This window comes from Meriones unguiculatus, chromosome 12 (assembly GCF_030254825.1).
Source record: "Meriones unguiculatus strain TT.TT164.6M chromosome 12, Bangor_MerUng_6.1, whole genome shotgun sequence".
Taxonomy (NCBI): Eukaryota; Metazoa; Chordata; class Mammalia; order Rodentia; family Muridae; genus Meriones; species Meriones unguiculatus.
In genome coordinates, this window is record NC_083360.1 from 1,098,339 (window position 1) to 1,116,302 (window position 17,964).

Below are 17,964 nucleotides of genomic sequence, written 5' to 3' on the forward strand. Positions count from 1 at the left end.
CTGACCTTCACAGGTTCCAGACACACACATGGTGAACAGACACACACGCCAGGCAAAACATTCATACAATAAAAGCAAGTAAAGATATAAACGTGTTTAAAAAGGAAGAGAAGAGAGCACAGAGCTGGTTCCGCAGACTTGCTCTGGTTTTTTTAATGAGTGTATACACATTTATTGAGAGCAGTGTGAGAAATGCTGCCATATGTGGGCATGTGTGTGCGAGTCTAACTTTGCTGTGTGGCTAGCACACACACACACGGTTTAGGATTTTATTTATCTACTTGTGTTTATGGGGGGTGCCCCAGCATAGGAGGTCAGAGGGCAGCCTGCAGTTGATCATCTCCTGGTGCTGTGCCGGTGCTGGGGACCGAACTATCAAGCTTGGAGGTGGGTGCCTTTACCCACTGCGCTTTTGCCACCACTCACTGCTCCACATAATTTTTTTTAGCTTGTATTTTTTTATTTATTGTTTTTTAATTTTATTTTATTTATTTTATTTTTTTTTACTATTAATTACACTTTATTCAGCTCCACATAATTTTTAAAACAGTGTAAAAAGTTGTATTTTACTTCTCAGTTAGTTTTGCTATATTATGCCCTCTTTTCCAATATATCTGTAACAGAAACTCTTTCCATTTTTATCATCATCATCATCGTCATCATCACTTTGGTTTTCCAAGACAGGGTTTTTCTGTGTATCCCTGGCTGTCCTGGAACTTGCTCTGTTGACCAGGCTGGCCTCGAACTCATAGAGATCCACCTAAATCTGCCTCTTGAGTCCTGGGATTAAAGGCGTAAGCCACTATCACCCTTATTATTTTATTATTCTAAAACAATATTTTTATTATTTTTTTGAGAATTTCATAGAATTTATTTGATCATATCTCCAATCTATTCCTACCTCCTTCTTCCCTACTCCCCACCAATTTTCTTTCTGCCTTAAAAAAATAATTCATTGACTCTAGTTTGCTCTGCTCATATGGCCCTGGATGTGGATATGTGTAACTCGTAATACATAATAAAGCACTTTATTCAGTCTTCCATGGGGAGCCCGAGACTGCGGGTATGTGGGGATGCTAGAGGAGTGGGGAGCCCCTGACCCCAGGGAGGCCTGGGCTGCTCCTTTGCCTCACGGAGTGTCAGTCATATTTCCTCTGGAGGAGAGAGGTAGGTAGTGAAGAACAAGTGCTCAAGGGCAGACAGCAAGTCCTATGGCAGAAAGGTGGTGACAGACAGGACCAACTGCAGGGTGTTAAGGGCACAAGGTAAAATCAAAATTACCTCGTTCTAAAGCAGGGCAAGAGTTATTCAGGGCCTCTCTTAGCCTGCCACAGTGCCCTTTGTTCTGTCTTTAATGGGCTTTCTATGTATGTGTGTATGTGTGTATGTATGTGTGTGTGTATGTGTGTATGTATGTATGTGTGTATGTGTGTATGTATGTATGTGTGTATGTGTGTATGTATGTATGTGTGTATGTATGTGTGTATGTGTGTATGTATGTATGTGTGTATGTGTGTATGTATGTATCTATCATCTGTCTGTCTTTCCTGTGTGTGTGTGTATGTGTGTATGTATGTGTGTGTATGTGTGTATGTATGTATGTATATGTATATGTGTGTATGTATGTATCTATCATCTGTCTGTCTTCCCTGTGTGTGTGTGTATGTGTGTATGTATGTGTGTGTATGTGTGTATGTATGTATGTGTATGTATATGTGTGTATGTATGTATCTATCATCTGTCTGTCTTCCCTGTGTGTGTGTATGTGTGTGTGTGTGTATGTTTGTATGTGTGTGTGTGTGTATGTGTGTATGTGTGTATGTGTGTATGTATGTATGTATGTGTGTATGTGTATGTGTGTGTATGTGTGTGTATATGTGTGTATGTATGTATCTATCATCTGTCTGTCTTCCCTGTGTGTGTGTATGTGTGTGTGTGTGTATGTGTGTGTATGTGTGTGTATGTGTGTATGTATGTATGTATATGTATATGTGTGTATGTATGTATCTATCATCTGTCTGTCTTCCCTGTGTGTGTATGTGTGTATGTATGTGTGTGTATGTGTGTATGTATGTATGTGTATGTATATGTGTGTATGTATGTATCTATCATCTGTCTGTCTTTCCTGTGTGTGTGTGTGTGTGTGTGTGTGTGTACGTGTTCATGTGTACAACCTTGGATGTCATTTTTCTGGACGGTCAGTTAACCCCCATCATCCAGCCGGAATGTCTAACAGAAACTGTCACTCCCAACTTGTTCCCATGGGTTCTGTGGATTGAACTCACATCTTCATCCTTGCAAGACAATCACTTTCCCCACTGCTTTAGTTTGCTGTTTGATGTCATGCTGGGAGCTCAGGAATGCTTGTCAGGGGATTAAAGCCAGCTCCTAACATTTATTCAGAGTACATGAGTCCCACCCACCCAAGCCCTCCCTCCTTCTGGTCTCCAGACAAGACTCCATCGGTGGGCATGGCTAGGCAGGCATTGAAGCGGACAGTCCTCCCCTGGTCCCGACCCCACTCACGGAGCATACGCAACCTCCAGGGTCCTGGAACTTCTGCAAGACAAACACCATGCAGAGTATCAGGACTGTTTAGGAGGCTTGTCCTGTCGTCCACCTGCTCAGCGCAGGCGCTGTGGAGCGGCCGCCTGGGGCAGGGATGCCAGTTGCTATGCTCGGCCCTGCCACATTGCTCAGTCTCTCGACCCTTCCTACATCCATGCTTGCTTCCTCCTGGGGTGGAGACAACAGTGGACTCTGGGCAGGTAGGACACAGGAAGGCAGGTGGGCCACAGGGTGTCCAGGAGAAAGGAAGCAGGGAGCTAGAAGCCTTCCCTGTGAGGCTGGGCAGCATTGGGATCAGGAGCAGCTCCTGAGCACGCTGCTCAGAGGCCTTCCTCTCTTGTGTATCTCTGTTGCTCTGTTGGGCTTCACATGCAAGACACACATCAAGAGAGAAGATGGGATTGTGGAGCCGTTTACCCAAGGATGAGGCTCCCCAGAGCTCGGCACTATGCACAGCCACCATCCAGCACCGAGGGGGCGAGCTTTGGACATCAGAGCGTTGAGAGAGCAGGACCTGGGGCCAGCTCTAATAGGCTGATGGCTCTCAGCGGATGGGTAGTGGGGTTGCCCCCAGAACAGCTCAGGAGAAAAACTGGGTGTTTCAGATTAGTGAGAGGAATAACTCGTAGTTTTCTTGATAAAGTGCAATCCATCTTAAATTGGGGTACAGATGAGCAAGACATGGTGAGCTCATCCCTCCCAGGTTGCTGGGACTCCAAGTTCCGTTCTTCCATTCAGTGGTTAGAGTTTTCCTCAGAGGAGTGGACATTTTTATACGTCTGAACAGTGAGGACAAGGACGTTTACTGCACTCACTCATGTAAACAGAGCTTCCGTGACTCTCTGCAGGCCAACTTCGGAGGAAGCCTGGGGCTAGATCATTTCTGGTGCTGGGGATATTGGGACACACTCTCACTGTCTCTGTCTCTCTGGCCTGGACCAAGCTTGCTCACATGAACACAGAATTACACACAGGTAAAAAGAAAATCCTGACTTGAAGATGACGGTCAACGTTCGCAAGCAGGCTGAAGCTTTTCCTTCCCAGAAGTCATGCTAACAGCTGAATAGGCCCTGCTAACCCCGGAGGCCCATGCTGTAGAGGAGGAAGTGGGAGCACCTCTGAAGGGCAGATCCGAGGTGGAGTGGTGGTTTCCATGTTTATTGACCCTCCCTCTCTACCTGTAGTTTTTAATTCCCTGCCTGTTCCCTCTTTCCCTTTTTATACCAATTCAGTCACCGAGGATGGGCACACACTCCCTTTCCTTATGGTACCTGCAGCAGGGAAGGCACTGAACAGGTGCTAGGGAGGCGTGAGTGAAGATGGTAACTGACAGGTGCTATGGAGGATGAGCTGGGGTGTGGACAGAGGGAGGCGTCACAGGCAAGAGGCCCTGTACTGTCTTGGTCCTCTGTATGGGAGTGGGCAAGGGGTGGGAAGTACCCAGGCCTGGAAGGGTCTGTGCTGACACTGAGTACTCAAACCAGCTTCGGGTGCTTCTTGAGGAGCCGCCACCACAGCCCATTTCAAGCTGCCCAATGCGTATCGCAGGGTCTTTCTAGAGGGTTTTCACTTGCACTAACAGGCTTTTCACCCTGGTGTCCTTTGCTACGGTTTCAAGACCGAGATTTCCCCGAGTCATTGGCAGACGGTTACAATCGATGTCTTTGCAGTACCTGCAATGGTACACAGTAGCTGCTTAATAAATGTTGCTGGATTAAAATTTTAACTTATTCACTTTGTCAGGGGAAGGGGAGGTCAGAGAAAAACTTCTGGGGTCCGTTTCTCTCACTGTAATGGTTCAGGGATCAAAGTCGGTCCTTGGGGGGCTTTAGGGACTGCATGGGCACCTAGGAATTGTCAATGTCTACAGATTGTCTGTGCATCATTTTTGTCTCCTGGCATGAGGAATTCTCCTCGCAGAGCTCAAAACCCCTGGACACGATAGAAGATAGAATACATAGGCGCTCCCTATCCTAGGACCAGAGCAGACCGGGAGAGATGTGATTTATAAGAAAACCTTGCATGTGACGTGGCCTTGTCCCTTGGCCAGCTGCAGTTTGGGTCCGCATCACCACGCAGGCCCAACAGAATGGGCGTGGTTGTGAGGGAGTGAGGCAGCTACCCATCACCGAAAAGGAGTTCCCGTGGTCCCCTCGGCTCCCTCTAAGTGCAGGGTGATAGGTCCACAAACCGCTCAATCCAACTCAAAGGGTGGAGGCCAGAGAAGGACAGGACTGTCGGTCCCCTAGCATCCTCTGGGGATCTAGGCCAAGCAAGTCTCTGGCATATCATGATTTCTTTTTTTCCTTTGCATAAAAACCAGAACCAGAGACTGAAAGCACCATGGCAAAGAGGTCTTTTATTTATCATGTAATTCATTTTTTTGTATGCGTGAGCAAGTGTGTACGCGCATGTGTGCACGTACTTACGGAGGGCGGAGCTCAACATCACTAGCTTCCTCTGGTCTCCAGCCTGCTCTTTGAGACTGCGTTTATCACTGGTCCTGGAGCTTGCCCGTTGTCTTGGCTAGGCCGGCCAAAGAACGGAGGTTAGAGACACACCCTTTCACCTCCTCACACCTCAAGCCTGTACAGCAGGTACTTTCCTTAAAAAAAAAAAACAAAAACAACAAAAAAAAAAACCAAGCACCACCACAACCAACCAACCAACCAACAAACAAAAACAAGGAGGTTTTTGGCTTTTTCCAGAAAAGTCTTGGATTCTTGCTATCAAGGAAGAACCTACTGCTCTTTCTGGTGTTTTAAAGTAGAGGTTGAAAAATAGCGGATTTGGGGCGCAGAAAGGAGAGACCTCCGCTCGTTCAGGAGCTCAGAGCGAGCTAGGTGCCTCAGCTGCCCTTGCAGGGACTGGAGCCGCAGCGGCGTTTTACGCTGGGGAGCAGTGGGCTGCGAAGAGACCCTGCGACTCCACCGAAGGAGCAGGGAGTTCATCCGAGGGGTCAGGGCGTGGCCTGGGATCAGAACCAGGTGCCTGCTGCGGTTTCCTCCGACACGCCCTCCCGCCAGGTGCAGCCACTTCCCTGCCAGCACCTGCAAGACCCGGGCTGCTGAGCCAGGACTAGTCCCACCCCAGCGCGAGGTTTGTGAGGCGCTGCTTGCCAGAGGGGAGCCTTTGGCTCCCAGTCAAGCTCTCCTCCCTGTACTTCCCTTCCTTGTCTGCGCCTAGGCAGAACTGCAGCTCTTTGACGCGCCCCAACCTCCGGCGCTGGCTCTCCCTACCCCAGCCCAACCCAGACTTAGCCTATTGCCCACAGCCTCTAATGCTTCCCCTGCAGAATGAGGGCTGGGGAAGACCTGGCGTTGAAAATAACTCGGGACATTGGTGTGACACAGGCGACACTAGGAGAATGGTCCTTCCTTTTCACCCTCATTCAAAACCCAAGAAACTGAAGAGGCGCGTGAGGGAGACCCTGCGGAATCCATAGTTCCAGAACAAGGGGCTCATAGGAAAGATAGGCTCCAGACCGTCCGAAGGCTTGTTTTCCTGGGTGGTTTAAGTTTCCGACGACAGCTACAACTAGGAGCAGGGCTTCCCTCTCCATGGCATGGGAGTGTGTGCTAAATTCGGGCAAGGGTTAACCACTTGAGATTAGATCAGGCTTGGGTTTAACTTTTACACAAGACGCTGGAGGGCAAGTCTTAACTGTCGAGGTGCATTGTGAATTTAGAGTTTGGGTGTGGAAGCCTTCTTGTTTTATAATCTGCACAGGTGTGCAGGTACTTCAAAGCCAGCTCTAGGAGGAGGTTGCTGAGGTTTGCGTGGCGGTTGGTGGTGGTGAGGGGGCGGGGGAGATTGGCGTCTTACATACAGCAATCCCACAGAACAGATGCTAATTCGGCGTTCCCCAGCCCTGCTTTGCCATTGATTTTGAAATTCCATCGTCTCTCTATAGAGCCCTTTTCACTTGAGAACACGGGGACTTTCCCAGCCAACAGTGTGGTTTCAGATGTGAAAACCTCTGCTTTTTTTCTAAGAGTGATTCTAGTAAAATGTTTGCCGAGGCAAATTCAGCAGGATAGTGGGTTAGGTTGCCGAGCCTACCGCCAGGTAATCCTGGGCAGGGTGCTCACATTAACCATCAGCAATGGTTTCACGATGCAGACCACAGCATGCGTTAGGGTTAGCCTTGCTCCTCGCCTGCAAAGGCAATTAAATGACTCTGGACAAGAGCAATGCTCACTGTCTGGCCACTGTCCTAGGGCAAACACTTAGAGCTGTCCCCCCAGTATTATTGGGGTGGATTGTTGCTACCATGAAGGGGGGAATAAGTCCCTCCTTCCAAATGTCACTATTTTTATTTTATTAAAAGCTGGGAGGTGTTTATGTGGTTACCCTCAGGCTTCTTTTCCTACTTAGTATTTTCAAGGATTTGTGGCCCATTTATCATGAAAATAAAATCTGAAAGCCCACAGCCCAGCAAAGACATGGGGCACTTCTCACAGGAGTTATGCCCACCCCACTCCAGGTTCAAAATGCTTATTTCCTCCAATTTGTTTACTTTTTTCACTTGTTGACATTTTGGAAACTTCCAGATTCAGTGGCCTGTTCCGAGGATGGGTAACTGGAGTTGGAGGAAGGAATGCCCTGTTAGGTTTTGGTTCAACTAGTCTCTCTCTTCATCAGAAAATAGGAGAGAGCCTCCCACCCATATTTCACCCCTCCCCTCTGTTCTGCTTCCTTAGCTCCCTGTCCAGCTTCTCCATGACTTCATGACCATCGTGGACAGATAGTCTTCTAGACACATGAACCAAATAACCTTTCTTCCTAATGTAGTCTCAGGGCATAGAGACTTATCACAGCAACGGAAAAGTCACCACTAAGGAGTGTAACACAATCACTGCTAAGAGTCTAGGAAGCCAAGACAGCAGAGTTCATGGCCAGCGGGAGAAGACAGCCACGCGGAGAATGTTCCAGAAAACTGTGGACATGTGGCCCTTGAGTGCACACATGGGGGTGTCGCCAAAAGCAGAGGAATCTAATAGATTAGAGGGAGCGATGCTTAGAGATTTCTCCTTAGACACAGCAGCTATCTCGGAATTCACCACAGACCTACAGGAAAACAAACTATGAAACTTCTAGAAGAAGACATTGGGAAAACCTTTGTGAAGTGAGTTAGACAAAGATCATTCAGCAACGACACAAAAAGTACACCTCATAAAAGAAAGAATATGAGCTGAACACTGCCAACAAGATTAAGAATTTCTGCCAGGAGAAAGGCATGGCTGAGGAAAGAAGGCAAGCCACGAACTTGGAGAAAATGTTTGGAAGTCTTACATCTGGAAAATGATTAATATGCAGAATTCACAAAGAACTACCAAAACCTTAAAAAAAAAAAAAAGAAAGTCAACTCAAAGTTGGTTACCATTGGTTACTACCTGCTACCATGACCTCCACTGTCTGCCATGCCTCCCCGCCATGATGGGCTCTTAGCCCTCTGAAACCGGGAGCCTAAACAACCTCTTTCTTCCTTAAGTTGCCTTGGATATGGCACTTTATCACAGCAGCTGAAAACAGAGGTACCCAGTACCCAGCAGCCCCGTGCCTCTGTCCTCTTGCCCCACTTTTCCTCCAGTACTTCGATTCTGCATTCTACCTCTATAAGATCAACTGTTCTCACTGGTGCAAATGAGTAACCAGCTTGCTTCATGGGAGCAGGCACAGCAGCAGCAGTAAGAAGCTAAGAACTTGCATCTTCAAATGTAAGCATGAAGCAGAAGTGAGCTGAAAGTGGGGTGCAGTCATAGCCCCAAAGCCCACTCTGCGGATAGCTCTAGTCCAGTTAACACAACCTAAAGGCATCTGAGGGGAGGGGACTGCAGTGAAGAAAATGCTTCCATAAGATCTGACTGTCGGCAAGCCTGGAGGGAGTTTTCTTAATTAGTGATTGATGGGTGAGGGCCCAGCCCATTGTGGGTGGTGTAACCCCTAGGCTGATGGTCCTGAGTTTTATAAGAGAGCAGGCTGAGCAAGCCAGCCATGGGAAGCAAGCCAGGAAGCAGCACCCCTCCAGCCTCTGTATCAGCTCCTGCCTCCAGGTTCTTGCTCTGCTTGAGTTCCTGTCCTGACTCCCTTCAGTGATGAACAGTGATGTGGAAGTCTAAGTCAAATAAGCCCTTTCCTCCCCAAGTTGCTTTGGTCACAGCAATAGCAATCCTGAGACAGCCACCCTCAGTGACATACTTCCGCATGAACTCTGCCCAAACAGCACCGCCAACTGGGGACCAAGTATTCAAATGCCGAAGACTGTGGGGAATGCTTCACACTCACACCACCACGGCAGAAAAATAGAACCAGGTGAGGGAGATTAATGTCCACAATAGTGTAGCCTGTTAGTGATTTGCAACATTTAATTATAGATTTCAAAATAACCAGAAAAGCCCTCAACACACAGAAATAAAACTCGCAGTCAGGGAAATAGAGATTACTTTGATTCCATCCTTATATGTTGCACACATGTATCAGTTTTTAATATATGGCTCACAAATGAGTATACATATCATCACATAAAACAAAACTATTGCCAGGTATGGTGGTGCACGCCTTTAATTCCAGCACTAGGAAGGCAGAGACAGGGAGATCTCTGTGAGTTTGAGGCCAGCCTGGTCTACAATGTGAGTCCAGGGCAGCCAGGACTTGTTACACAGAGAAACCCTGTGTAACAAAAAACCAAAACAAACCAACCAAACAAACAAACAAAAACAAGCAAAGGTAATTTTAAACTGTTTGCAAGAAACTCAGTCTTGCCTCTGTAGCCTCATCTTTATCATTCTGGTCTGAGGAGATGTGGCTCCTTCAGCATCTCCTGGGTGGACAGCTCACATTTGCTCCCACCCTGAAATCCTCAAAGCCTTTCCTTGCAGTGGGGGTAGTTGGGAACCAAGAATGAGGGGTTTGCTCAAAGAATCCCATGGACAGCAGTTGAGGTAAAGGTTTGACCTTCCTCATCTCGGAAAGAAAGACCCGTTAGTTTAGAAAATACAGTTGCATTCTTTCTCAAACCTACCTGGTAATTATGACACTGATAATCTCTTTCCCAGATGGGGTACAGACAACTATTGTGTATGTGGTCCTTGTTCCTTTTTCACGATCTGAAAGAAGGGCTTTCAGATAATGGTTTAGTTTAATAACAGTGCGGTTGGTTCTGTCTGTTTCTCTTTAGACCATGCCCATTTCCCTCTCTTTAACCCTGGGTATGCCAATTATGTCTAACCACACTGAGTCCACAGGAGGAGAGACGTTCCCTTTTCGTTTTCATGAGAGTAACTAAACGTAGCATTTCCTGAGCACTTACTGTGAGTCCAGACCTCGTGGTGGCGACTTGGCTGGACCAGTGGTCCAGGCAGCTGGTCAAACATTCAGCATGTTTCATGTTTTGGGTGAGATTTACACCTAAATCAGGACTGTGAGCAGAACAGACTGCCTTTCAGAACGCGGGCACACTGAGGACTAGGCAGAATGAAAGGCCTGTCTACCCAGCACACAGCACTAGGGCTTCATCAAGAAACATTAGCCGTTCTGGCTCTGTAGCCTTCGACGTCTTTCTTGAGCCTTTTGCCTGCAGGTTTCCTCTTTCAGATTTGGGGTTCACCAGACAGACCTCTCAGTCATGCGTGCCAATTATTTAACCTCATCTCCCCAAACCCCTGACAATGGTAATTATGGTATAGAAATCCTATGATAATTATCTTAAAGGCATTCATCTAATTTCCCAAATGCCATTTGAGGTCCTGAGAGGTATTAGTGTTTCACGGGTAAAGAAGAGGAGGCTGAGATGTAAGACGATTTGTTCACGGTCTTCCAGAGACTAGACCGCAGAGGCCTGATTGTAACTCCAAGTTCAAGGCCTGCACTACTTGGCTTTGTCACCCTAACTGCCTTTGACATGTTTGTTCTTACTGATATTGATTGACCCCGTGCACTGACCATCTGGAGTCTGCCTTTAACCCAGACTCTTCCTTCTTCCCTGGGTGTCCACTGCAGGGACAGAAACACCAGCCATTCTTTGGGAAACTGGGACCTGTGCTTTCCCTGCTAAGCCCATGTGCAGGAGATGGCAGGTCCAACTTCCCCGCGGCTTCTGTGGGCCTGTCTCTCACAGCAGACATCAAGCTCCAGGCTTCTGTGGGCCTGTCTCTCGCAGCAGACATCAAGCTCCAGGCTTCTGTGGGCCTGTCTCACGCAGCAGACATCAAGCTCCAGCATGCTGGGGAGAGACACAGACACATTACAGTTGGATCATGGGCACAATCAACCCCTTGGAGACTGGGTTCTTCTGTCCACCGCCTGTAGCATCCTGTGCCAGGGTGCCATAGCAAGTCCTGGAGAAGAGACAGGCTGCACAACAGCGTGGTTCTGGAGGCTGGACAGCCGAGACCTGCCTCTCTCCTGGGCCTTTCTCCTGCCTCTCAGGAGTCCTCACATGATCTTTCCTCCTTATATGTCTATCCCTGGCGTGTCTTTGCACACCCACATTTCTGCTTAGTTACACATGCACTGGTCCTATTGGATTGGGGCCCACTCCTTTTAAACTTACCGTCTTCTGAGAGGCTCTAGCTCCAAATACACTGGTTCAAGTTTCAAACCTCACACATTTTTCAGGGCACAAATAAGCCTACAATAGCATCTGACTCTCCAGGTGTAAGGGACCTGCTACGTCAGCAGAGCCGTCACTAATGGTCTCTATACGTGGCCACCTTTTCTATCTGACAGCTTTCTGTCAAGTCTGGCAGTACCTCCTCAGGATTAAGCTGAGGGATGAGCTAAGCTGATCAAAAGTTAAAGACTTTAGTCAAATCCTATAGACATGTCTTCACTCATTGGTTATGAAGGTTGACCAGAATCATGTTAAATACTTTTTGTAGAAATCAATTCGTATTCTTAGTCTAGATGCTGCACATTAAACACTGCCTCGTTAAACATTCAGACAACTCACTAAGAAAAATACCCTGGGAGCAGGGGAACATCATGAAGTAGACTTCAAAGGAAAATCATACAAGGATTCTTTGAATCTTTGCTTTTCTTTCTACTGTGACCCCAAGAGAAGCTACGGTTTTATTGGTCAGTGCCCAACAAGGACCATCTCTACCAAAATGGGTTCTCAAGCTAGCGGAGCCACAGAGGCCACATGTCTTACGTCTCATCTATTTCTGTTGCTGTGGAGGAAGCAGCAATATTGGGTCCAGCCTGGAGGACTTAGAGGAGGGACCTCTGGGCACAAACACAATGACTAATCGGAAGGAAGTGAAGTGAGCAGTGCTCCAGGAAGAGAGTGTGCGCGGGGAGATGCACTCTTTGGGGATCCCTCTGGGATTTGCAGAGTCCCACAGGCAAGTTCACATCCATATCAGCAGATCTCATTCCCCAGCAGCCTGTTCTTAGGTAGACGTTGTCCATTTTAGAAGCCATGAAGGCTCTCCAAGTCTAAGAATCAGAAATTTTAAAACCAGGAAACAAGAACCTTTCATAGTATGTCATATATAACCATTCTAAAGAGCATTAAAAAAAAAATAGGTAAAGAGTACAGCACAAAGAGAAAGAATAATTTGACATTTTGGGGAAACAAACAAAACCTATCAGGAAAAGGAACCCATTGTGAGATGTGGTCCTCACCACTCCATCTTCTCGTCTTCTGAACATTTTAGCTAGAATGTGGATGTCCACAGCTGAACGTGGAGAGTAAGAGGAATAGGAATCACCGCTCAATGCACGCTTTTCCTGAACAGCTTAGAGCTCCACAGGAGACTGGCTCTGTGTGGATTTCTGAGAGTTAGCAGGAAGGGCTGCGGGCCCAGAAGCCTGTGATTGACGGCTGCCACAGCTGTGTGCCAGTCATTCACTCCCCGAAGGCTTAGACAGTTTCACCTCTTTTCACAAGCTCTCGGTCATACTCACGAAGTCAAGACTTCAAATGCAGCATGATCATAGCTTTAATCGTTATTCCAGCTAGAACTGATGTGAGTGTGGCAGGGTGTCGACACCAGTTTCATTCTTTAGGGTAATGATGTGAGTCTCAATGAGGGGCCAATGGGGATGCTGCTGGCTATTATATGCAATAATTAATGTGGCTTAAACATGCTGCTTTGTAAACAGTTTTAGCTTCTTCTCTGTACTTATATTTGGGTTCTGTTTTCTCAACATATGTATATATATATATATATTTGTCAGTTTCTTTTCTTTCCTGTCTTTTGCACCTAGTAGAATATATAGATCTTATTAGCCCAGGCTAGCCCAAACCTGTTATGTAGATGAGGCTGCCCTTGAATTCCTTGCTCTTCCTGCCTCTACTTCTCCAATGCTGGGATTACAGCATTGTACTACAGTGAAAGCCAAAGTTATGTTTTAAGTTTTAATTGCTGTGCCTGGGAGATCCATGCAACAAAAATGCCTCTAACCTGTTAGCCTTTGCCGGAGGAGAGATACTTCCTGAAATGCAGGAGACTATTTTCTTAAAGGAGATAACAAGGCACATATTTTATCTCCCTAAACAAGTTTGTTTGACCCAAGTATAGGGAGCTGCTTGATCCCGGAAGGCAGGAGGTACACGCACAGGAAATACAGCAGGGCATATGCTAGCCCCTGTTTGGAGCTGACGGGAAATACGGGGCCATAAAACGGGTGGCCATTTCCTGGGAACCCTGGAGTGGTCCTGGCCAGAGTCCACCAACCTGGCCAGTATTTCATCAAAGCTTGCTTCATATGTTACTTAAAATAATGGTCTTATTCTTGCCTGGCAGGGTTAGGCCTACCGTACTGAGTTTCCGTCAGGATCAGCCCCAGGTTGTCTGTGCTAGGCAAACACTGGCGGCCACTCCCAGCTCTGGGGAAGAGGAAACCCGCTTTTGGAGAGTTTGTGCAAGACGAAAGCAGAGGAGGGGCCTCCCTGCCCTTTTGTCTCCCTTGCATTGGCACTAGTTTTCAGCACCTTTCCCACTTGGTGAGATTTGTGCCGATCTTCACAATGAGTTAGCATTTTTAGGTCCGAGTCCAGGGACTGCAGCAGTAGTGGTGGCAACCTGTGTTTGTTAGTGACTCCTCGTGCGCCGGGGATTGCTGTAAGTACTTCACCCGTCTTATTCCACGGCACCAAGAAGCTGGTTTGATTCCTGCCTCAAGGCCCACACTAACGAAGCTGAACGTTCGATCAGGCAACATGACCAGGATGACACGGCCAAGTGACGGCTGAGGCACCTGACTCAGAGTGGAGTCAGGGCCAGGGAGAGTCCCTTTTTGTCTCTAGACTCCATCTTAGCAGAGGTAACAACGGTCCCTGGATAAGCTCCTAGCTCTGGAAGCCCTTCAAAGGTCCTGGGCAAACCTGAGCCAATCAGCTACAAGCATGAGCATAGGTGGCTGAGAAGCCTGGAGAGCGGCGTTGAGACTCAATCAGAATAGAGACCAGCGCATCGCATCACTCCTGGAAATCTCCGGTTCCCTTGAAAAGGCTTAGTCACCCTTATTTTTAACACGGCTGACCCCTGCGTGCCCGCATGCGTCACTATGAAATCTGCTCTCGGAGTCCGAGTCCTGGAAGCCACTCCAGACACTGCGTAGCTGAGAAATCAGCTTCGTTCACTGGCAGGCATTTCAGCAGCACACCCCAAGCACTCACGGGCTGGACGTACATTATGATGTGCTGGTGGCCCCGAGTCCAGGGTTACTGGAAACTCCGGGCTCAGAGTGCTCCTGGCTTCTAAAGGAGGTTCTAGGAGCTGTCACGGCAGGGAATCACAGAACACGTCTTCAGAAATGAGGGCAGCGTGGTCCACCAGAGGGGGTTCGGTATGCATCTGAAAATACCAGCCGATTCTGGTCCCTCGATCACCCTGCAAACATATAAAGAAAAGCCTGGGGTAGGACAGAGATTACACCTTCACTATCCTCAAGAACTGGCTGTGTGTCCTGACGCTATTTGAAAAGCCACAGAGTTTGCAGAATCACACAGATCTGGTTTCCATTTTCTTACATGGCCCCTTATTAAGTGGGGTCATCTTGAGAGCCTCTCTTGCCTCTCTTGTCTTCTAGTCTCTTATAGAAGCAGGTGCTGTTAGAGCTCATCCTTGTTGGCTGCTGGAACAGAAGCTAACTAACTTTTTTTTTAAGAACAAGTAATATATTTTAATTTTTGCTGTTCACACTGCCTTTGTTACAATTATTCAACTCTGCTATGTTCTAGTTCTTTTCTCCATTATTATTATTTTATAATTATTACTGTTGTTGTTTTGAGACAGGGTTTTTCTGTGTAGCCTTGGCTGTACTGGACTCACTTTGTAGACCAGGCTAGCCTCAAAGTCTGCCTGCCTCTGCCTCCCCTGAGAGCTGGGATCAGCTAGCACATGCTTTCACTACTGAGTCATCTTCTGTCCCCTATCTCTCTCTCCCTTTTTTTCCCCCTCTCCCTGGCTGTGAGAGGAATGGTGTTTCCTGTCAGGGTGTGCTCTCTCTCCACAGGCTCGGAGCAACTGTGCCAACTAATCAGGGCTAGACCAGACCCTCCAAATTTTGAGCCCAAACCACCTTTTTCTCTTCATACACAAATTCTCTCAGGCGCTTGTTACAGTGACAACTAACACACTCTCAGTCTCACAGCACTTGTTTTTAAACTAAAAACAAAAACAAAAACAAAACCAAAAAACCTTGAGAAAAGAATTCAACAAACCTCTGATATCTAGAACTTCTCCCTGAGCTAGGAGAGACAGGGCTATTGTGGCACAGATCTGCTGAGTTCAGCTACTAGGGGACTCGGAGAGGTCTCACCAGTTAGAGATGTAATTTCAGGACACGTTCTCAGCATGTTCCCCGTGTCTGTAGTTCAGTCCTGACTGTGCAAAGCCACCGTCAGGCAGAGAGCCAAGTATGTAGTACTAGGAGCTAACCGGGTTCCGGTGCCCAGGCTGTACTTCTGTTTCTTGTAACTTCCACTAGGGAAAAGAAGTGGCTGCGGGTCAAAGAGAACTAGATCTTTCTAGAGGTAGAGTTGCCATTATGTTTCCTCTGAATAAATACTGAAAAGTATTCATCTGGCCTTGTTGGTACTCAGTAACAGCGAGTTACAAATGGCAATGTTTCCATCCACCCAAGACATTCTGTCAAGGAGTATGTCCATTCACTCTGCCAGCTTAGCTGTTTCTTGAAGCTGATGAAATGTGTAGTATTCGTTCATGGCCTGGTCAAGCACATTCTTTCTAGGGAATTCAGAGGGAATGACAGGATTTATAAATCTGATATAGAGCTTTTCAAGTTTAAGAGGCTAGCATTTTTCTTCCTAATGTTATAACACATGAACCAGAGTCCAGAGAGCACCCACTGAGATTTCCAGTTTCTTGTTTGTTTCTCTGTAGCCCTGGCTGTCCTGGAATTAGCTCTGTAGACCAGGCAGGCCTCAATCTTAATCTGGGGTCAAAGGCGTGCACCACAGCCCAGCAAGATTTCCAGTTTCTTGTGTTTGAACAATGCGCTGGCTCAGGGATACAGATCAATAGAAACAGAGGCAGTTTCCTATGAAGGAAAGAAGCGCTCCTGAGCGAGGACAGAAGCGAGCTAGTTCACCACAAAGACAGGTGCAGACAGAGACTCAGTCATGTGCCCCGCGTTCTCCGTCCTTGTGTGTTAATTTACAGGCCCTGAGCGGAGCTCCGCTGGAGTCACATGCTCAAGTTTGTTACTATGAGTCCTGGTAGGGAGGGGTTTCCAGTCTTCTCTCATAGCTAACCCTGATCCCCTGCTCTCTGGACACAGGTGAAACAAGCTCTAGGCGTGTAGCCCAGGCACTCACTCTGCATCTCAAACTGGCTTCAGCCCAGGAGTCTCCCGTCTCTGCTTCCCGAGTTCTGGGATTACAGGTGTGCCACACCATAACTGGTCTCAGATTTCTGATTTTTTTTTTTTTTAATAGAGCAGACCCAGCCAGAGAGGCTGACCCAAGGACGGAGTGGCTGAAGTCCTGGTTCTGAGCCGATTCATTCTTTCAAGGACATCTTTGTAGAGCCTGAGTGGCCAGTGGTAGATTCTCTTTTCACCGTGGGAATATGCAAAGCAGTGCTGGCAGCCACAGCCACCAGAAACAAAAAGCTGGGGTTAGGGTCAGGATTTGCCCATCTCCAAACAGCCCTTTCCAAAACAGGAAAGTCCAGTTAGAGGCCCGGCCGCTTCAAGGGAGAGAGAAGAAACCTTCAGCGGGAAGGCATAATTCTTCTGACAGAGAACACTGCGGAACAGGAGCGCCAAACTGACTCCGAGACCTTGATATTTAAAGCAGTTGTCTTTATATAATGCCCGGGTTTGATCAAAGGGCTGGGCCACGCGATCCAGGCAACAGGAAAGCCGACAAGGGGGGAAGGGCCTTTGTGCTGGAGGCCCGGAATCCGGAGGCCCTGGTGGGCGGGGCGCCGGCTGTCTGCGGGGTGGAGGAGGAGGCGCGGCCTGCGCGGCGTGGAGGAGGAGGCCCCGCCTGTCCCGCCTACTCCGCGGGGTGGAGACCCCGCCTGCCCCTCGGGGTGGAGGAGGAGGCCCCGCCTGTCCCGAGGGGGTGGAGGAGGAGGCCCCGCCTGCCCCGCGGGGTGGAGACCCCGCCTGCCCCGCGTGGAGGAGGAGCTCCCGCCTGCCCCGCGTGGAGGAGGCCCCGCCTGTCCCGAGGGGGTGGAGGAGGAGGCCCCGCCTGTCCCGAGGGGGTGGAGGAGGAGGCCCCGCCTGCCCCGCGGGGTGGAGACCCCGCCTGCCCCGCGTGGAGGAGGCCCCGCCTGTCCCGAGGGGGTGGAGGAGGAGGCCCCGCCTGCCCCGCGTGGAGGAGGAGATCCCGCCTGCCCCGCGTGGAGGAGGCCCCGCCTGCCCCCGCATGTCTCGCCCGACCTCTGTGCTCTCCACACTGAGAAGTGGGGGGGGGACCCCGCCTTCTCCGTCCACATTCCCACTCCTGCCCGGGTTCGTCCGTATGTTTACAGAAACATTCCCCCTACTCCTGTAACCTTTGCTTGAATTCTTGAATAATTCCGCCATCAGAAAAGGTAAGTGCCCCAATTTAACTCTTGGGGCCATACGCTCAGCGTGTGGTTTCCTGAACAAATATCCATCTTTCCTTCAGGTCACATTCTTGACCTTGTTGTTTCAGGTGCCTGATAGTTTCTACACTAAGGACAGCCCACGAGTGAAGCCCGGCTCCCCTGTTCCGGGCAGCTCACTTTCCTCCTGTCCTCAGCATCTTGGCCTGGGTCTGCTTCTGTCCTGGCTTTTCCCCGATAATCGCACCGCCCCCTCCCGCTGCCTGTCATCAGTGTTTGCTCTGGAGGTCCTTCTTGAGACGCCTGTCCTTGGCGCCCTCGCTCTGTTGGCTATCTAACTTTTCAGCTCCTTACTTGCTTGTCAGGCAATGCCTGTACACAA

General features: G+C 48.6%; 1 long non-coding RNA gene across 1 annotated transcript; it reads right to left on the minus strand.

Annotated features, from left to right (window-relative positions):
- Positions 1–8,919: 8,919 nt before the first annotated feature.
- On the minus strand, positions 8,920–16,888 carry LOC132646783 (uncharacterized). The gene is made up of 3 exons (XR_009585025.1): positions 15,245–16,888; positions 12,199–14,411; positions 8,920–10,792 (listed from the first exon to the last, which is right to left on the minus strand). It is a non-coding gene; the product is annotated as an uncharacterized LOC132646783 (long non-coding RNA).
- Positions 16,889–17,964: the final 1,076 nt, after the last annotated feature.